We start from the raw sequence: 23,206 nt of genomic DNA, 5'->3' as shown, positions 1-23,206 counted from the left end.
TGGCTTCATTTTATTTAATCATGCTGACAAAGAAGTATTGCTTACATTTTGTGTTTCCTTCATGATGAGACCTAAATCAGGGTGATTTAAGTTTTGGCTATGTGGTTATGGACTGTTGGCCTTGGGGTAGACCTAAACTGTGACCTTTTAAAAAATTTTTCTTTAACAGTCCCATAATGTATGGTGGCTAAACAGATTTCACAAGATGAAAAAATATTCATTAAGTCACTATTCAGTTATCACTGTGTTCTAATTTTTATTTTTGTGTTAAAGGGGAACACTAAAAAGGTGCTCATTTAATTTAGGTGTTAGACATGGACAGAAAGTGGGTTGGTAGGGGTTGCTAAGAAAGCAGAATTTTTAAACTTCAAAAGTGCTGAAATAAAATTAAAGTGGCTCTGATCTATGAAAAACCAGCCTAGCAACAATTCTAGGTGAAAATAAGAAAAAAAATGTGGTATTAAATTGAACTATAGTGACAATGTATATTAAGAGTTTTATGACTTAGCCTTGGGGTTTTATAGGCTCAGTAAACATCTAGAGTGCCTCTTAAATATTTCAGAAACACTTCTTTACATTTTATTGGAGAAAATAATATAGGGTGGAAATATTTGCAAGTTGGAGTTTTCTGAAGGTTTTTCTTCCAGCAAATGCACTACCTGGATCTTTTCTTTGGCCTCCAGAATGGCTTCTCAGATGGAAGCTTCCATCTTGATTATCATCCCTTATGATAATCTCCAGAGCTAGACCCCTTACCTTGTCATTTTTTAACTCTTTCTGAAACATAGTACACAGAAAAATATGGAACAAATCTTAAGTATAGAACAAAATGCATTTTATAACAAAGACTCAGATCAAGGAAAGTGACTATTGACAGCATAGATTTATTTCATCGGTTTTTGAATTTTATGTAAATGGTATAGTGAATGGGTTAAGTTCTGGATTCTTTTACCTAGCATTAAATTTATGCAATTCATCCATAGTTAAATGTAATTATAGTTTATTTATTCTTAGAGCTGTAATGTACTGCAGTGTGTGCATTTACTACAAATCATTTATCCAATACATTGTTGATTGACATTTGGTGTCTGTGGTTTGGGTGTGTCTCCCAAAGCATCATGTGTTGGAATTTAATCTGCAATGTGAAGTATTAAGAGGGTGGAAACTTAATCCCACTATTGTTTTCAGAGCCGGGACCTTTGGGAGGTGATCTGGATTGGATAAGGTCATAAGGGCCGGTTTCCTAAACAAATGTTGGTGGCTTTATAAGAAGAAAGAGAGGCCAGAACACACATACACATGCATACACATATGTACACAAGTACACACGCACACCCATGCATAGACATCTTCCTTTCTCTTGCCGTGCCAGGCCCTGAATTGCTTTGGGATGGTGCCGGCAAGAAGGCCAACACCAGGTGCAGGGCCTCACCCTTGGCCCTCCAGAACTGTGAGCCAAAATAAACCTCTTTTCATCCAAACTTACCCAATCTGTGGTATTATTTTATTGGCAATAGAAAATGAACTAATGCAGCATCTTAGCTGAAGCTGAAATAACAAAATACCATAGAGTAGGTGGCTTAAATAACAGAAGTTTATTTTCTAACAGTTCTGGAAGCTGTAGGTCCTAGATCAAGCTGCTGGTCAATTTAGTTCCTGTTGAGGGCTGTCTTTCTGGCTTGTAGACAGCTTCCTTCTAGCCATGTTCTCATGACTTTTCCTCAGTGTGTGCATGAACTGGGTAGGGAAATTGAGAGTGAGAGCACTCTTGTCTCTCAAAAAGACATGCATGCTGTTCAATCAAGGTCCCACCCTTATGATCTTATTTAATTTAATAAATTCCTTAGAGAACCCCTCCCCAAATATAGCCACATTGGGGGTTAAACATTCAGTCTATAAATTTGGAGGGGACACATTTGATTCATAATATCTGGGCCCTTTCCATTTGTTGGTGATTATGAATAGTACTACTATGAAGATTCTTATATATGTTCTCAGTGAACACATGAATTCATTTCTGAGAATATACACGTATGAGTTGTTTTAGTCAGCTTTTTCATCACTGTAACCAAAAGACCAATTTAGAGAAGGAAAAGTTTATTTGGCTCATGGTTTCAGAGGTTCATCCCATGACCTGCCAACAGTATAGCTCTGGGTCAGATGGCAGAAGTAAGTGGTAGAGGGGAGCAGCTCAGGATATGGCAACCAGGAAGCAGAGAGAGAGTTCCTCTCACCAGGAACAAAATATAAACCCCTAAGTCACACCCTCACTGACCTACTTCCTCAACCACACCCTACCTACCTACAGTTACTGCCCATTAATCTGTATGAGTGGTCCTCGGGTTACAACTCTCATAATCTAATCATTTCATGTCTGAACATTCTTGCATTGTCTCACACACAAGCTTTTGGGGTGACACCTCATATCTAAACCATAACAGGAGTGATATTGGGAATCAGAGGATTTATATAAATTCAGCTATATCATAGTTTTCCAAATATTTCCCAAAGTGGATGCATGAATTTGCCTGTCCACTTTTTAAAGTTCTGATTGCTTTGTATACTTTTTCTTGTATGATAAATATTATATGTAAATATGTTACATAAAAATATAAATATTATATATGACAGTAGAATGCATTTTCAAATTGTACACAGATGGAGCCCAACTTCTCCCTCCTCTGGCTGAACATAGTACAGAGTCACACCGGTAGTATAATCATATTTGTATATAGGGTGATAATGTCCATCTCATTCCACCATCCTTCCCATTCCCACACCTCCTCCTTTCCCCTCACTCCCCTCTGCACAATCCAAAGTTCCTTCATTCTTCCCTACCCCACCCTATTATGGATTAGCATTCGCTTATCAGAGAAAACATTCAGCCTTTGGTTTGGGGGGCTTGGCTTATTTCTGTGCCTGGCTTATTTCACTTAACATAATGATCTCCATGTCTATCCATGTTGTTGCAAATGATAGGGTTTCATTATTTTTGTGATAAGTAGCATTCTATTGTGTATATATGCCATTTATTCATTCATAAATTGATGGACACTTGGCTGATTGTGTGTCATGGTTAGTTTGAATTATGCTACAATAAACATGGGAGTGAAAATATATACATAAATATTATATGTAATGATTACATGTATATATCTTCACTGATGCTATTATCTACCTTTGTATTCTGACTGATAAACTCTAATGAACAGAAGATCATAGTTAAAATATTTAAAAAATATACCTTTATCCCCCTATAGTTTAAGAGCTTCTGTTTGTTTTTCAGAAATGACCTGGAGATATTTTCCTGCATTTGACATTTAAGTCTGTAATCCACCTAAAACAATTTTAATATGTAGTGTAATATGTGATGATAGTCTTTTTTCCCATACCTGATCTGGTTCCATTTGTAAAAAAATATCTTTTTCTTCTTACACTGCAGAGTAATCTTTGAGATAAAGGAATTGACCATGTATAGAAGGTTTCTGATTCTTTTCTCTGTTCTATTTTCTTGGTTTGTCTATCCTTGGAACAAAATAGTCTTAGTTTTATAACTCTTATACTGTGTAGTTCTGCACTTTTGTTGTTTTTAATAAAATTTGTCTTTGCAAATCTTAGTTTTTTTCATTTCCATATAAATTAACTAATCTGGAATCTATTTAATTCCACATAAATTAAAACCAATAGGAGCAATATTTTCATTTATTTATTATTTATTTAGCTTTAATAATTAGAATATTAAATCTTCTATCCATGCACATAGTATGTTCCTTAATTCCTCTTATGAATATATGGTAATTTTCAAAGTAAAAGCCTTGGCCATAATTCAGTGGACTTATTCATTTGATTTTATAATATAAAAATATTTTTAAATGCAAGTAACAACTGAGATGTAGAAATAACAATTGATTTTTATTGTTTCATCTTGTATTCTGGAATCATTCTAAATTTACTTAAAAATTTGCTTCATTTGTAACTTATTTTATGCTTTCTAGGTCCTTAGTCTACAGAGTGCAGAGTGGCAGTTTATTTTTCTTTTCCAGTCCTCATGGCTGCTTATTATTATTATATCTTTTCTTTGCCTTGTTGTATTAGCTAGGCCTTCTAGTAAAATTTTGAACTAAAAAAGTAACAGCTGATATCCTTGACTAGTTTCCAATCTCAGAGAGAAACTTTTACCACTTCAACATTAAATATGATATTAACCATAGATTTTTATTTATACTTTATGCCAGATTAATGCAATAGCCTTCTAACTCTAGTGTGCTGAGTTTTTATTTCTATGAATTGACTTAAAAATTATAAAATTCTTTTGCTCCATCTCCTTTTTTTCCTATTCATTACTGAATTTACATTGATTGATTTTCAAATTATTATGAATACTTGCATTCCTGGAATAAATCCCATTTAGTTATGTTATTATCCTTTTATATATTTCTAAGTTTGTTTGCTAATGTTTTTATTAGGATTTTGATATCTATGTTTATGAGAAAAATTGGTATCTAATTTTCATTTCCAGCAATGTCCATGGTAGGTTTGGGTATAAAAATTATTCTAACCTGACAAGAGCTGTAAAGTTTTTCCTCTATTTCTATTCAATGGAAGAGTTTCTATAAGACTGGTGTTATATATTCCTTAAACAATTGGGAAGATTCACTATTAAGCTATGTGATCATGGATTCTGTTTTAAGCATTTAAAAATAACAGATTCCAGGGCTAGAATCTACTATTGAGGTGTAGCTCAACAGTAGATCTGCCTGGCATGTGTGAGGCCCTGGTTTCAATCTGTAGTACCACCAAAAAAAAAAAAAAAATGCAAAATAGCAGATTCGATTTTTTAACTGTTTAGAAGTTTTATTTCTTCTTATGTTATTTTTAAATGTTTTCAATGAATTTTCCTCTCCTATCTAAATTGCCAAATTTACCGATGTTAACAAGAATGGTTTTATTGTCTGTAGGATTTGTAGTAATGGCTCCTTTTTATTTCCAGTGTTGATACTCTATAATTTCCTTTGTGTTCATTTGTTAATACTGTTGACAGGGACTTATAAATTATATTATTCTATTCAAAGAACTATTTTGTTCTTTGCTGCCTTTTTTCAATTGTATATTTATTTCCTATTTCATGCTCTTAAATTTATTTTTTGTCTTAATCTTTTGGATTAGATATACTATTCTGTCTTCTGGGTTCAGAGTCTGGGAGCTTATCTTCTTCAGCTGTATGATATGCTTCTCTAAGTTAATGAACTTCTCTCTGTTTAGTGCTTTAGTTAAATCTTACAGTTTTAAATGTAAGTATTTATTTTTAATTTAAGACATTTCCTAATTTCTCCTGTATTTTTATTCTAATTTGTTTTGAAGTGTATTGCTTAGTGTCCAAGAAAATTGGATTTTTTCTAGGTTTTTTTCCCCCCCTACTGCAATTTATCTAAGATCACAGTATATACATTGGTTGATTTGGGGCATTTAAAGTTTATTGATATTTGTTTTATAACCTATCATATAATGAATTTTGATAAAGATTCCATGTCCACTAGAAAAAAGGCTGAAGTGATATCCTTCTCACATATAATATTATATGTTAATTTTATCAAGTTTGATAATTTTCTCATTTGGATTTTCTCTATCCTTAACTGAGTATCTGTCCACTTATTCCACCAGCTATTGAAAAAAGAACATAAAAGTTCCCAAATATAATTGTGGGTTTTTAAAAATTTCTCCTTTAATTCTATCAACTTTTGTTTTATGTATGTTGAAGCTATGCTCTCAGGTAGATAGGATTTGGAATTGATATACCATCCAAATAAGTAAAAAATTCAGTTTTATTTTTAGGTGCAGAGACCTCATAGTCCTAAACTCTGTGGTTTTTTTATGTTCTGAAAATGCCATTATTTTTCTTAAGTATTCAAGTGCTATATCTAGAATTTACAGGTCACACAGTGTCTCCATGACATACTTATTCTCTCTCCCACCGATTTTATATACTTCTTCCAAGCCAAAATTTGCTGAATTCGTATCTATATTATTTTCTTCTTTCTGCTTCAAACTTATTTACTGTTCTTTTCTAACATCTTTGGATAGTTGGCTTTATTCATTAATTCTTAGTCTTTCTTTTCTTTTATTATAAACATCTAGGGTTATTAATTTTCCTCTCATTACTATTTTAGTTACATCCTACAAGTTTTGAAATATATTATTTTTATTATTATACAGTTCAGAATATTTTCTGATTTTTATTTAGATTTATTCTTTGACCCATGAATGAGTTTTCTTTCTTTTTTTAAATATTTTTTTAGTTGTAGATGGACACAATATCTTTATTTGTTTATTTTTATGTGGTGCTGAGGATTGAGCCCAGTGCCTCACACGTGCAAGGCAGGCGCTCTGTCACTGAGCTACAGCCCCAGCCTGTTCTGTTTTCAAATATATGAAATATTTCTAGGTAAGGTTTTGTTATCAATATCTAGTTTAATTGCATTGTTGTCAGAGAACATGATCTGTATGATTTAAAATTTGTTGAGACTTCTACTATATAGTTCATAATATGAATCTTTTTTAATGTTTCATACATGCTTAAAAAGTATGTATAGTATTCTATTTTGACTGTACTGATTTATATGTGTCCATTTGGTCACGTTATGTTTTTCACATCTCTATGTTTATTAAGTTTTCTGCTTGTACTCTCATACTGAAAGAGTTACATTAAAATCTCCTGTTATGATTGTACACTTGTCTACATTTTCTTTTTATTTCTGTCAATTTTTAAGTGCATGTATAAATATGAGGCTGTATTATCAGATGCCACAATTAAACTTTTACCTTTCTCATGGAGTGAGATGCTGAACATAATAAGAGTGCTTATTTAACTCTAACAATGCTTTTTTGCCTTTCATGGGTTTTTTAATGTGCTATTGTTACATCTACACTAACTTTCTACAAGTTAAAATTTGCCTGATACCCCATTTCCATCCTACAAACTTTTACCTTCAGCAGATTTGTATTCCTATATCTTAGATGTGTCTCTTGTAAATTGATCTCATATTCAGTTTGATGCCATTTGTCTTTAATGGGTGCATATGTTAAAGGTAACTTTTATTTGTCTCTATGTGGGATTTTTCTCTCTTTACAAACTTTGTTTTAATTCAGTTAAATATTTTTTAATTATTTCACTTTTTCCTTCTACTAGTTTTCAAAGTGTACACTCTTTATATTATTGAGAGGTTACCCTAAATCATACAACATTCATATGAATTACATCTCAAATTACACAGTTAATACAGGGACCTTAGAGTAATTTAATTTTATTCATCCCTTCACCTTGTAACTTGTTATACAGTTATTGTCATTTGTTTTAGTTTTCTATTTCATTTGTTTGTTTTCAGTGCTGGGGATGGAACAGAGGGCCTTACATATACTAGGCACTCTACCACTGAGCTACACCCAACCCCTAATTTATGTTACTTTTTTTTTAGCCCTATACTTAATCTCATTGGTCATTATTATTGTTTAATAGAGTCAGTGTTCACCTAATATACTATTTTCTCTTCACTTCTTGCACATCAGATCTTTCTTTTGTTTGAAATTCATCCTTTAGAATTTCCTTGGAGTCTGCTGATTTTACTCTCCATTTTTATTAGTCTTAAAATACTTTTGTTTCACCCTCATTTTTTTAAATGAAGAAGTTAAATGTTTAGTTTCTAATTTTGCTACAACACTGTTGTTTCACTGTGTTAAAAATAGCACCAGAAAATGCAGCATATTATAAAATTAAGGTAGATTGTCCTTCATCTGGCACTGTACAACTAACAAACACATTTCTGCACTCCCAGTTATTTCCAAACAGAAGATTATTAAGTATTTTAATCCAAATCCAGAGATGGATGTAGGCAAATTAAAATATTATATAAGGCTTATGTTAACAATGTTAATTTAAATGACATACTTTTATAAATAGCTTTTACCATAGATAATTTCATGAATTTTGAACACCAGAGTCCGCAGCCTACTCTAAAAATCATTGTATAAAATATGCATATTGGGCTGGGGATGTGGCTCAAGCAGTAACGCACTCGCCTGGCATGCGCAGGGTGCTGGGTTCAATCCTCAACACCACATAAAATAAAATAAAGATGTTGTGTCCACCGAAAACTGAAAAATAAATATTAAAAAAAATATGCATATTGTGTTTACCTGTCATCATTAGGAAGTAACAGTGTTGAGTAGTTTCTTTTCCAATGGTCTTTCTAAAAGTTGTTACATCAAGTCTTCCATCCACCTGTAATTTAGGACAACTATACTGGAGTAAGTTATTTTATACTAGTTTTTTTAGGGGTACCATTTATATATATATATATATGTGTGTATGTATATATATATATATACGTATATATATATATATATGTATATATATATATATATATACGTATATATATATATATGTACTTCACATGCTTCTTTTCTCATTAGGTCATCTAGTTCTGAAGTTACTCAGTGTCAGCTTTACCAGCCAACAAACTTCATAGTAAGATTTGTTAACAGTTCCTGGATTTTCTGCAAATCCTTCATTAACTGCACTGCTTTCGGTGATAGAGGCGAATACAGTTCACTGGCAGCTTTCACACTTTCCAAAGCACCAACCTTATCTAGTTCTTTCAATTTTGTCCCAACCTGAGACATACTACAGTACACAACATCTCCCAGAGCTTTCTGTACAAAATTGCTGATTGCCACTGCTCCAATACCATCTTCTGTTGTTATCCATTCATGTTTCTCTGTGAATTTACACACGGAGAGCAGAACCATCCTGTGTACTGTCTCCTGCTGCCACCAGTCCTCTCCCACCAGGGCCACTAGCAGTACCATGTTCACCAGCCACCTAACCTCATTTTTGAAAAGCATTTTTTGCTGGGTAAAGTAACCTAGGTTTCCAGTTCCTTTCATTCTGCACACTGAAAATAACTTTCTTTTGGTTTTCATTGGTTTTCCATTGTTTCTTTGGAGAGTGAACTGTCAGACTGCCACTTATTTGAAGATATCTTTTATCTGTAATTGCTTTAGGATCTCTTCCTATTCTTTTGTATTCTACAGTTCACTTGGATATGCTGAAGATTAAACCTATTCTGTTTTTCTTTCTGGGACTGTCTTAGACTTATTGAATCTGTGAATTTATTTTTATATATTTCTTATGGAAAATCCTCAGTTATTATCTCTTTAATATTTCCTTTTTTGTTCCTCTCTGAATTTTAATGATACATTGTTAGACCTATATGGTTCCTTCTTATGTCTCTAACTTCTCTCTCATATTTTCTCTTCTCTTTTAGTTTCTTTCTCAGTCATTTCATCAGACTAATCTTCAAGTGTACTGTATCATTTTCTTCAATGATGTCTAATCTAATATTAAATTGAATTTTAATTTTATGTTTTTCATTTTTAAATTCAATTTTTATTTTCTACGTCTACCTCTTATTCTCTGATCATGCTTTGTTTCATTCTTTTATGACTTTTAAACATTTTAAACATACTTGTTTACAGTCTCTATCTGACAATTTTTAAACTCAAGCTGGTATTTATCTGATAACTTCCTTTTCTATGGATTTTTCTTGTTTCTTGCTGTGTTTGTCATTTGAGGTTGTGAGCAGGACTTTATCTGTGGGAATCTGAATGGCCTGTCTTGGAGTGTGCTCTTCTGCAGAGAGAGGTTTGTTTAATTTACTCTGGTCTCCTAGGGAAAATTACCCATGGAAATTAGAATCAGTGTTATAGCCATTTCTTGACTTTAGGGTTCCAACAAAAATCGATTTTAGCTCAAATTTTCATTAGAAAATTAGTCGTTACATTTCCAAGGGAAGTTTTTGGGTTTTGTTGGTGCTGGGGTCTCTTTCTTTCTTTCTTTCTTGTGCTAAACTCAGTCTAGAAGAGATAAATTTTCTTTTCAAGGAAATTTCAGTAGGAAAATTGCTTCTAATTCTTGCCCTCCAAATAGGTTTGCAGAGTCCTACATTTATGTGAGAAGAAAGGGTTATCCCCAGTCCCCACATCCCAGGGTCTCAGGCCTTCCTGGTTCTTGCAAAGTGACTGAACAAGCAAATGTCTCCACACATAAGTAGTTGCAGGGTTGGTATATATTTTTATCTAATTTCCTTTTTCTTCCCCTTTTTGTCATTGGGGATTTACTGCACTTTCTTCCAAGCATAGATATGCATTTCAAAGGGTTGTTTAAAGGAGTGTTTTTATTTTCTCTGACCTCCTTTTCTCTTTAAATCTTTCCCTTCCCACTCATCTTGGGGAGGGTGACTTCTCTCTTCAAAAGACTAGGAACAAAGTCTTCAGCTCCCACTCTTTCTGTAATTCTGTGCTCATGCAAGAAAAAATGTTATTTTTAATTATTTTTCATGAAGTATTACAGAGGAATCAAGAATTTAGAAAATATAGAATAACAAGAGTAAAAGTCAATGGGAGGTTGTAAAAATACAAGAAATATTTTCGGGGCACAGTGGTAGAGCACTTGCTTTGCATGTACAAGGCCCTGGTCCAATCCCCAACACCACAAAAATAAATAAATAAAAAGAAAAAAAAAGATTTTTAACTGTTTCAAAGAGTTGTTTTCTTTGACTGATTAGGCCATTAGGCTTGACTCCTATCTTGGTCCATATTCTCTTACTATAATGAAATATTTGGGACAAGGTAATTGATAAAGAATAGAATTTTATATGGTTCATGAATTCAGTTAGTCTAGCTTCAAAATCCCTGTGCTCAGTCTAATGCTGGTGCCTTCTACTTGTGGAGACTGGGAAGGCTACAAGCATTATGCTGGCATCTGATGAGGCCTCCAGGGTGCCTCATAACATGTAGAGGACATCACAACAGAGCAAGCATGCTAGCCCTGGTCTCTCTTCTTACAAAGCCACCAGTGCCATCCTGAGGGCCCACAGCCTCCTAACCTATTCTAATCCTAATTACTACCCAAAGGCTACTCCCATACCATAAGCATTACTATCTCCCTTACCATAAGCATTTGAATTTGGGCAAAAATTTCCAATATAAGAAATTGCAGGAGACACATTCAGACCATAAAAGCACCTATAAGGCCAGGTCTTTCTCGTGTTCCTAAGATGGCTCATTTTCCCTCAGACCTACTTGATTTTGCTCTTTAAAGACTCTTTCCCCTAATTCTCTAACTTAGACAATCAATGTAGACAAACAATTTAATATGCTATGTTTAGATGCCTCCTCCATTCGGGAGTATAATTTAGATCTCTCAGCAGTGTTTCACAAGCTATTTATACTGAGGGATCATTTTATTTCTTATTTTTTTTTTCAAAATTCCAACCCATGGACAATCTATACATTAATAAATTCAATAAAAAATATTGCACCTATGCCCATTGCTTTCCAAGCTCCTGAGCACTTCCTCCCACTTCTGTACTTGCTTCATCCTGTGTCAGCACATCTCGCTTGGAGCAATACCAAGCACTCAATGCCATGAGAACAACTTCCTTTGGGTCTTTCCTCCATGAATATAAAAGCAATTGTACCTACCCTAGAAAGGACCTTGGTGGGTGAGGGCACTTATTAAAACAGAAAGTTTTGGGCCATTTGTTCATCCACTGGCATATTCATAAATTTAACCCAGAATTTAGAACGTATTTTAACAAAAACAAATATATAGTGCTTTCTCTTTGCCAAGCCCTGTTTTAATGTTTTCCATATATTAAATAAAATAATGTTCATTAAAACTCTATTAGGTCAATACTACTGTTATCCTGTTTTCAGAACCAAGGACTGAGATGTGGACAGGTAAAGTAACTTGCCCAAGGTCCACTGCTAAGAAGTGGTGAAACTGAGATTTGAATCCAGTTAGTCTAGCTTCAAAATCCCTGTGCTCAATCTACTGCTGTTGCCTTATACTTAACTATCATAGAAACTCTTTTCACAGATTCTGCAAGGGTAGGTTTTCCAAAGCCCACTTAATGGGTAATAATTCATTCTGTCCTCATTGTCAACTTGAAACAACTAGTCATTATTGCCTAGAGCTCTGAGTTGAGAAGAATAATCAGGTCTTCTACCTCTTTTGTGGAAAGAGTAATGATTAATTAGCATGTCTGCCATGGAAAGTTTTATGATTTATTAACGCTGTCTTCCATGAGTGCCAGGGGAATAGATAGGAGACAATTGGGAGAAATCATCTGTACATTTCAGGATTTTGTGCCTGAAGAATTTGAACATTGTAACCAACATGGAAAAATTCCAACTTTATCTATAGAAAAGCAAAAAAAAAAAAAAATCACTCAAATTAGTAACTGCATCCATTAGATTCCCCCAAAGTGTGTTTAACAAAATTGATCCAATCTTTTAAAACTTAATCAAGACAAATGAGTTAATTTACACAGAAATTGTCTTTGGCACCAGAATAGAATGTCTCCATTTTCTAAAACTGTAGAGTAAACCCACTTGGTGTTCTTTTTGTTGTACACTTTGAAATTTACAGGAAAGTTGAGAGATTAGTACCTATGTGTTTTGCATCAAGAGTCACTGGTTTTCATTGTCACTTTTTTATCTCTTTATATGTATGATGATATAGGTATATAGAGATAGATATGTATGTGTATTCATCAGTCTTTATATATGCACATATACAATTCTGAACCATTTGACTGTGTATTACAGACACTTTACCCCTTGAAGCATGTATCATCTAAACCTAAAGACATTCTTTCTTATGACCAAAAGAATATCATCCCTCTTAAGACAAATACCACCAACTTAATAATGATAACTAACATAGAATCCATATTTAACTGACCTCAAAAGCACCTTTACAATTTTGGCATGCACAACAGAAAAGAATTTCAGCACATGCCAGAGACACAGATTTATTTAGTAAAGCAGATACACATTCAAGGGACAATGTGAGCCATCTCGAGAGGGACAGTAAATAAGGGAAGCTCATAGCAGGGCTGGCAGCTCCAGGACCCACCCACACCAAACCCAGTCTTCTGTTGCAAAGGAGGAGACCACCTGCCTGTGGAGCCAAAGGGATTCATGGCCTCTGGCTCTTGTGATCCCACAGGAAGAATTTCAAACAGGTCACACAGAATAACAAAGAGTGAGAAATGAGGATGACATACAGTATAGAGACTACATAGATCAACTCTAGAAAGAACGGCGTGGCTCTTACAATTCTAGGAGTTTTAAGGATTTGAAATCCCTTTATTCTGGTCCCATTCTATAATACACCCTTACACAGTTTATACCCCAGAAATTAGCCCTAAGCACATTTTTCTCTCTGTGAGAGTCATGGTGACCTAGTCAAAAGGGGTAGGTGTGACTTGGTTTTGGTTTTTGCCTGTTCACAAGGGATGAATGGGACGTGATCTTGAAATGATAGTTCCCTTAAGGGTTTTTAATTAACTATGACTGGGGCAGGTTTGGGAAGCCAGTGCTCATTTTCCAGGTGTTTGGCTGTTTTGATAAGGTTCCCTGCCTATAACCAATGCAGCCTCTTTGATGTATATTCTGATGTCCTCCCTGTAAGGCACCACCCTTTGTTGTCCTTCCCTTACCCATTGTTCATGGCTGACTAGCTACCTAACATTCCCTCCCCAGCAGCTCAGTATTAGCTCCACTGGGGATACAGTGTGGCTATACTGCTTCCGGGAACATCTCCTCTCACCTGACAAGGTCCTTTTGAAGAATGAACAACATTTTCCAGGTAGCTGTACCTCACAGATTATTTCTTACGTCTACTGGGCCAGTAAGAGCATATGGCCATGCAAACACCAGTCCCCAAGAAGGGAATGATATTGCATGGGTTTTCCCAGACCTGTCAGTCAGTCCCCTTGGGACAGGGAAGACTCAGGCTCTGTGAGCAAGGATGGAAGGGGAAAGCTGTGGCTTTGGACAAAGTGTACAGCCACATCAATGCAAACACTTGCCTGGCTAACATAGCCCTTTTCTGCCTCCCCCACTCACTCCCCACAAGTACACCCACTGACTATTGCCTGGAGCCAGTAGCAGCTTAGATCCAATTCAAAGAATGAATGAGGACAGCCTACTTTAATATTAAACATGTCAGGCTTGCAGATATTTCAGACACCATGTTGAGTTTTATGCCTTTGTAAGCAAGAATCTTGTCATTTTTCTTTTACTTTGTGGCGATGCAGTTTTAATATCTCTCAGCCTGGATTTATAAAAAGACTTCTTAAAGTCAGGTGAGACAACTTGCTATTTCACAGCCTAGAGAAAAAGAAGTTACTAAGTGATTGCATGTTTTTTCCAATTATGCCTCCAACAGGCCATCCGGTGATACTGTTAATTAAGGCTCTTAATTGCATTTCTCATTTAGCTTTAATAAGATGATTTGCAGGTGGTAAGAATATACCAATTGTTAGCATAAGCATTAGCATCTTCATGTAATTAATACTTGCCTATTTAATTTTGTAGTGTTAGTTTTAGGACATGTTTTCATCTAGAATTAAAGGCATAGTTTCTTTAATATCAATAAAGCCACTTATCATTAAAATGGAATTACTGAATCTTAACCACAGACCAGGTAGGGATTCAATTTAAACAAAGTACTGACAAAGTTTATTATATTAAACTTGATTAACATGATGATATATTAGGTAATATCTCACTGACTCTAAACTAAATGCGCTTTTAAGAACCTTAATTTTCAAGTGCTACTTGTCATCTTTATCTTTCATTATTTCTGTTTTGAAAGCAATAACACCTTTTATTAAAAACTAATTCTTGGGCCAGAGATTTGCCTAGTATGCACCAGGCCCTGGGTTCAATTCCCAGCAATGCCAAAAAAATAAAATAAAATCCAACAACAACAACAATACTCTTAGCATTGACAGTTGAAATGAAGAGATGTAAATAATATCCCTTCAATTGTTTGTATCATATCATTCTTACTCTCTTTTTTAAAAAAAATGATTTTCACAACTTCTTAGAAATGTCTACAGTAAAAATTCTCAATTGACCGAAATTCACCAAAAATTAAAGGTCTTAAGAAGTAGACAAATATCTTCATCCCTTAAGTAAAAACAAAAAAACAACAACAAGTGTGTATGTATGTCATTAGTAGTCTCAGGTAATATTAGAAACTTGATACATTAACGTGGTTCATAAACTTGATTCATATGTAAACATAATAAGCATAGAGCCAACACACTAACATATATATATATATATATATATATATATATAAAAACACATATAAACTTGATCCACAAACTTAAACAATCTTAATAGTAACCCAGAAACAACACGTAAAATGACATTTTTGTCATGCAGTACATGTGACACCATCATCAGATAAACCAGATAGTCTTTTGAAAAGCAATTAAGAGCATAAACACCCCTGCCATCCAGGTAGAATGGTGTCTCCCACGGCATCATCCTGGTGACTGCTTTTCCCTCACTCCTCCTGCATGGTCCACTCCATGCCCCTCCTATTTCTTGTGTTCCCCTGCTTTTGATTTTTATCTTAAGAACTTCCTGAGAAAGAGTGAATGACATGACGATGACTTGGCCCAGAGTCTCAGGGACATAGAGCCTGACATCTATTAATGTTGTTTATTTCCAAGATGCATCCCAGATTTCTTAGTAAATGGTTTAATGGAGAAATAAGACTGCTATTAATATTCCTGTACAATTCCTATGCTTTCACTTATTTTTAGTAAATAAGTGTGGAATTTCCAGGTCATATTGATGTTATGATCTGGGTATGTTTCAATTATTCCTCCAAGAGTTCATATGTTCGAAACATGGTCCCCTGTGTGGTCATGTGTAAAGTTGTGGATGAGAGGTGGGGCCTAGTGGAAGATAGTTAGGTCGTTGCACTCTCGGAAGGAATTAGCATAGTTATCATGGGACCTTGGTTAGTTCCCATGAGAGTAAGAGGTTGTAAAAGAGCAAACCTGACCCCTGATCTCTCTGGTTTCCAGTATCACCATGTGACTTCTCTCTCACTCTCTCATGAGCTTCCACCATGATGCAATCCAACTATGAAGCCCTCACCAGAGACTAAACAGATATAGCTGCCTGATCTTGGACTTTTAGCCTCAAAACTTGTGAGCTATATAAACCTCTTTTGCTGATAAAGTTCAGGTATTTTGTTACTACCCATGGAAAACAGACTAATACGGGATTCACTAGAAAACAGAGCCTAAGATCACTACTAAGTGCAAGTTATTTTGGAGCTACAATCTCAGACTTGGTAACAATTGACTTTGTTGAATACTAAGGCTACTGTGAATGTTCATGTCCAAATCTTCTTTTTTAATTTTTTACCATTTGGGGAATATCCAGGATTGGAATTTCTGGATCATATGGTTTGTGTATGGTTAACTTTGCTAGAAATTGTCAAAAGCTTTTCCAAAATCATTGTGCCATTTTACATTTGCAACAGCGAAATATGAAAGTTCTAGTTGTTCTAGGTCACTGACATTTGCTGTTTTTAGTATTGTTACTATTACTGCTCCAATGGAGCATAAAGTGATGACTTCTTGCAGCTTTAGTTTGTTTTACCTTGATGAATATTAATGTATAACATCTTTTTGCCTTTTTTTGCTTTTTTTATTCCTTTATAGTGAAATGTCTTTCTTAAGTCTTTTGCACATTTTTATTAAGTTGGTTGTCTAGTTCTTATTGATTTTTTGGGACTTTCTAATATATCCAGTAAAATGTGCTAATAATTTTTCTTTGCCTATCCCAATAATATTCTCTTCCTTTTTTCTGAGACACTTTATAGTTTTAGTTTTTATATGGAGGTCTGTAAATCTTTGTAAGGTTAATTTTTAAACATGTGTCTAGAATCCAGATCAAGTTAATTTATGTTTATGGTGCAAAAAAGATATTGAAGGTGTTTTCATGAATCCAATAATTCTATTACTATTTGTTGAAAAATAGTTTCGTTTCCCTTTTGCAGGCTTCATTTTCCATGGAAAATCACTTGACCATTAAACTGTATGTGTCTTTTCCAGTCTGGATTTTTTCCACTGATCTATTTGTCTTTTCTATGCCAGTACTATAAAATCTTGATTACTATAGCATTATAAGAAATTATTAAAACAGAAATTATAAGTGCTGCAACTTGGTTTGTCTTTAAGATTATATGGGCCAATTACTTTTTTTATAATCATATAAATTCAGAATCAACTTGTCACTTTCTGAAAATTTAGCCTTCTTAAATTTTGAGTGGGGCTTACATTGTCTATATATGAATTTTAGGGGAAGTTGGTATCTTATTGACAAGAAGTCTAATCTATGCATATGATAAATCTCTTATATAAGTCTTGACATTCTTATAGGAATGTCTTATAGCTTTCAGTCTAGATATCAATTGTGTTTCATTAAATATATGTTTAAGTATTTATATTTTTAATGTTTTTCTATTAGTTTTATTAGTATATAAATATGTGTTTACCTTGGAAAATTTGAATTTATTCATTAGATCAAGGAGTTTTTGGTAGATTTTAAGTATTTTCTACATAAAATTATTCCATCTACCAGTAAATACAGTTTCACTTATTGCTGTCCCATATTTTTGCCTTTTATTTTTTTGTTCTTATATAATTGCCCTTAGACCTTTATCAGTATTAAATATTGTTTTCTTTTTTGGTTGGAAGCATGCAGTATCTTGCCATTAAGTATCGTGTTAGCTTAGGGTTTTCATAGATGACCTGTATTAAATTGAGAATTTTCTTTATTTCCCTAGCAATTTCATTTTTGAAGGTTAGTTTTTCTGGGGACAGACTCTAGTCTAGAGTCGAGGTTATTTTCATTCAGCACTTCAATGCTCTCATGGCATTGTATGAGAACTCTGTCTTATTGTTCTCTTTGTAACATTTTTCTCTACTTTTAAGAGTTTATATTTAATTTCCAACAGTTTTCCCACATGTCTTGTCATGGTTTTTTTGTATTAATTCTTCAGAGGGTTTCAAGATGTCCCATAATCTGTCTTTCACCAAATTTGGAAAATACTTGAACATTATTTGTTCAAATATGGCTTCTGGTCCATTTTCTCTGTTTTCTTGAAAATATTAATCCAAGTTACTTCCAAATCCCTGTCAAGGTAGTCTTAAAATCTGGATCATCCATGTGTCTTGTTTTTTTAGCTCATTTTTATTTCATCCATATAATTCCAGATGGGTATTTGTTTATTAATATGCCTAGTAATTTTTCATCTGCTTTCAGACATTATGCACATAAAATTGTAGACTCTACATGGTGTTACACTTCTCTAGAGAGGGTCTGCCCTTCCCTCTTGTGTCTTCCGATTACCTTACTGTAGTCGGGGACTATGGGACTGAGGCTGTTTTTCAGTCCTGATAGGGCTCCCTCTACTTCAAATTCATGCCTGATTATCTAATATATGCAACTCATCCTGTTATATTTTGTGAGACCTCCCTCTCCTCATGGATAGTACACTCTATATCTCATGAACCATCTGAAAACAAATTTGCTTTATGACAAAAACTGTGAAATGTCTGAGATTTTTACTCTGCTTGCAAGCTAAAATAAACTAGTCTTCCATTGGTTTCATGGTGGCTGACAGAAGACCTGAGACTCCTGAATCACAGGAGGACACTGTTTTATTTAAGGCACATGCAACAGTTTTGGAGATCTACCCCAGGGCACATTTCTTCATGAATTCTCCAGGGTTAGTTCTAGAAAACAAACATTGTCACTGTATCCCATCTGCCCCTATATTTTCTAGGGTATTAAGATCTTCTCCCCTCATGTTCTGGGGTTAGTTGTTGCTCCTCTACCCCTCACAAAATTGATGTGTACAACCATATTACCAAAACTAACTCATCCTTCAAAAAAAAACCATCTCCTGATCACAACTATCTCTCATTCATGAAGGTAAGCAACAAGAGGAACAAAAGCTCTTTATAAAATTGAACCATAATTCGGTCTGAATTTTCTAGGTTTCCTTTTGGCTGGACTGACACTCAAATATGCCAAACAGCTAGGGGTGACCAGAAGGAAAACGAGATATTCAAAATGATCAGAGATGCTCAGGTGGAATCTGGATTTTCAAAAATAGGCCTATGCAACTCCTATCCTGTTCATCCTGATCACTAACCAGGAAATAGCTGAAAGGAGATGATACCTTTTTGTAACAAACTGCCTTACTAAGGCAGTTACATCCCCCCAAATTGCATATGTTGGAGCCTGAAACCCCAATGTTATTGTATTAGGAAGTAGAGCCTTTGGAAGGAAATTAGGTCTCGATGAGATCATGAGGATGGCCGCCATGATGAGATCCGTGTCCTTGTAAGAAGAAGAGACACCAGAGTTCACTCACTCGCTCGTGTGAGGACATGAGAAGAAGGTGGCCATGTACAAGCCAGGAAGAGAGCCTTTTTCAGAAACCATATCAGCCGACAACTTGATCTGGGAACGGTAATAAATGTCTCTCGTTTAAGCCAGTTGGTCTACAGCAGCTCCAGCTATAAAGCCCAGAAGCTGCCTGAGACAAGTACACATCAGGAGAAAGGCAGGGAGAGAGGGTCAGTGTTTTAGTCTGTTCAGGCTGTTAGAACAAAATGTCTTACACTGGTTAATTTAGAAACAACAGAATTCTATTGCTTATAGTTCTAGAGGCTAAGAATCCCAAGATTAAGGTGCTAGCAGATTTGGTATCTGGTGAGGGCTCATTCTTTGCACAGGGTTTTATCTATATGTCCTCGCATGATAGAAGGGACCAACAGGCTCTCTCAGACCTCTTTTATAAGAGTGCTAATATCATTCATGAGGGAAGAGCTCTTCCAAATGAATCCCTGCCTAGATGCCCCAGCTCTCAACACCACTGGCCTGGGGATTAAGTTTCAATGTATGAACTGTTGAGGGACACAAACATTCAGACCATTACAACCAGAAATATTTTTGAGGCTACTTTTTAGAAGGCCACCCTATGCTCCATTATATCAGGTACCTTTGGATGGTAGAGGACACGGAAACCCTATTGAAGAGGTCCACTATCAGCCCTTTGTTGGTAGCTTTTTAATAAAAGGCACATGATTGTCAGGCTGAAAGCCAACAGCAGACATACATTAGCCTTAAGGGTCATAATGGTGTTGTCAGAGTTGACTCACCAGACAAAGCTACAGACTGACAGACCAGAGCTGCAGCTCTCTTACCTGAGAACATGTCGGCAGCAGTGAGGCAGTGCCAGTCCTGAAAGACAGTCTTCCCGGAGCAGGCAGGAGCAGCATCTCAAGCAACACTTCCTCCTTGTCCATGAGACAGTGAGTTGAGGATACATACAGTGGCAACCTCTGCATCCGAATATAAAATCCTTCACTTCTGCCCCTCTGTGATGGTGAGAGTGTGGCTCTGTGTGGCTGGTGAGGGCTCAGGCAGCCATGGTGTCAGTCTAGGAGGTGCAGGCTCCAAAGGTCATCTCATCAGAGGACAAAGCTCACTATGTACATTGATGTGAGCCGCCAAGATATTTGGATCAGCAGTTTCAATTTGCTGTCCCATTTTGTGATCCCAAAGAAGGATGACTTTAATCTACCAGTCTGTAGTTTCCCAAAAGGCAGACCAAATTGCCAGGTCATTGACAATATCCCAAGAATCAGTAAAAATATAATAAGCTTCATCAATGAATGTTGGCTACATCTATGAGTACAGCCTCAAGTCCTGCCCAGGGAACAGATGGCCAGCTCTGCTTCCAGTGCTGCATAGCTGGTGCTGGAGCGAACGGCTGCGCCACCCAGTGAACGCCACCAGATTTTAGCTTAGTGGAGGCATCAGTAAGCCAGGTCTAGGGATTTAGGGGACTCTGTGTATCAAGAGCCCCACAGGGTCAGCAGTTTTACTTTGGGCAGCAGTGTAGGGGATAATTTCCTTCAAAGGTATTTGTTGTCACTTTTTCATGTAATCCCAAAATGCCACTGGGATCAAGCCAGCTCTATTCTTGGATACCATTTCCATTTGACAAGTGATAGACCCATGAGTCTCTCATGAACAATCGTAACAACTATAAACAACAACAAAAAAAACAGCAAATTTTACCCATCAATACATTATAACAAAGTTGGATTTATTCCAGGAATGTGAGTTGGATTGATATTCAAAAAAAATAGTCCATTGACCATCTCCTGCTTCCAGGAGCAATGGAATAGCTAATGATAAACCTGCCTGTTTGCCTGCCACAATGAAAAAAGAGAGAGAAATGTAGAACTTCCTTTAGAAGAGCATCTGCTACAGCACTTAGAATTAAAAGGGGAAAGAAACTGGAGACAGGAAAACCTTAAAAGTAAGCCCGAAGATGTAATTGCTTTTACTCTGAGAGTTGTTGCAAAATTGGGATGGAGGGAAAGATTTTGGTGACACTCGGGAATTTTAGGCGTATATCAACCTTGCCTGTAAATAACTTTTTTGAAAGATTTTCCCTGAGGTCCTTTGCTGAACACAGCTGAAGTGACTAAAAACCTAAGCAGAAAGCCTTAGAAATGAAGCAGAATTTGGAACCACTATAGGGAGATTACAAAGTATAATAATTGTTATTTGAAAATAGAGATAATGTCTCTCTGTGGCAGAGGACAGGTGTGTTCACTGTTCACCAAAATAAAGATAATGTCTCCCTCCAGAACAAAGTTTGGAAAGGTTTGCTTGCAGTCTATTGTAAAAGTGTAGCATTCATTAAGCTTGAGGTTCCCCAACAGTAACACAAACCCACTAAGTGTACCGTGTCCACCTGTGCCTGCTTCTGAACCACCCCTGTGAGATTTGGGGATGAGAGGATCTGACATAAATATGAGGCTCATGCTTCGCTGTGCTGTAATGATGTACATTGTGAGATGATTACCCCCATTAGGTTGATTGGCACATCCATCACCTCACACAGTTACCACTTTTGGTATGTGAGAACATTTAATATCTATGCCTTAGCAAATTTCAATTATACAATATGGCATTAACAACTGTGGCCTACAATAGACCTACAGAACCTATTCATTCTGTATAAATGAGACTCTGTATTTTGGAATATCTAGATCATTCATATTTACTAATTTAGTTCATTCATATTTAAATACTGATATGTTAATTTAAATCTGTTATCTTGGTTTAAATCTAAATGTTATCTTGCTATTTATTTGTTCCTTTTTTAACTCTTTCTTGTACTCTCTTGAATTATTTAAGAATATTTACTATTCTCTTTTCTCCTCTGTTAGCTTATTGGTTTGGGGATGGGTATCCCACAGGTTATAAAATGCATCTTTGTATTATTAGAATTTACTTAGGAATAGATCTTAGTACTTTTACCACTTCCTGGCTAATGTATGGACCATAAGATTTATGTAATTTATTACACATTGTCATATTTTGTGCTACTGCTGTCATTTGTTTTAATTCTACATGTGACTTAATTCCCAAAAGACATTGCTGGTGGCACTTTAAACAGTCAGTATCTATTTACATTTACCAACATATTTGCCCTTTCAAATCTCTTTAAATCTCTTTATTCCTTTTGTATAATCCTGCTTTCATCCAGGATCATTTTCCTTCTACCTTTTATATTTTTACTGTAGGTCCAGTGGTAATAAATTCTGTGTTTATCTGAAATACAGAATTCTAGATGGTAATAATTTCCTTTTTACAAGAAACCTTGCTAAGATTTTTATAGGAATTGCTATTAACCTAGAGTCAATTTGGATAGAATTCACATTTTTACTATGTTGAGAGTTTTCTAATTCATAAACAGTATGTATTTCCATTTGTTTTAGATATTCTTTGATTTCTTCCATGAGAATTTTATAGTTGTTAGCACATAAGTACTGACACTTGTGTTAGATCTATACCTAAGTCATTTTGAGTGATTATAAATGGTATTATAATCTTAGAATTCCCATGTATTCATTGCTAGTGTATAGAAATACAATTGATCTGTATGTATTGATCTCATATCCTGAGACCTTGACAAAATAACTAATTTTAGGAGTTCTTTTTTAAGTTTCCATCTGATTTTCTACATAAACCCTGGCATTTGTCAATAAGAATAGTGTTATGTCTTCCTTTCTAATCTGTAACTAAAGGTTCTACTTTATTTTCTTTCTTTTTTATTTATTTTTTCTTACTTGCTTCACTGGCTGTGACTTCTGGTACTATGTTGAATAGCAATTGTGAGAGTGGATATCCTCACCTTTTCCCCACACTTAGAAGTAAAGCATTCAATCTCCCT

At 35.1% G+C, this 23,206-nt stretch overlaps 1 protein-coding gene across 2 annotated transcripts in view; it reads left to right on the top strand.

Moving 5' to 3' along the window:
* Positions 1-23,206, top strand: part of Otud7a (OTU deubiquitinase 7A) — a 126,994-nt gene that overhangs the window by 65,739 nt on the left and 38,049 nt on the right. The window lies entirely within an intron of this gene.

This window comes from Callospermophilus lateralis, chromosome 3 (assembly GCF_048772815.1).
Source record: "Callospermophilus lateralis isolate mCalLat2 chromosome 3, mCalLat2.hap1, whole genome shotgun sequence".
Classification (NCBI taxonomy): Eukaryota; Metazoa; Chordata; class Mammalia; order Rodentia; family Sciuridae; genus Callospermophilus; species Callospermophilus lateralis.
The sequence above is the reverse complement of the archived record's forward strand: the minus strand, read 5'-3'. Positions and strand labels throughout refer to the sequence as shown.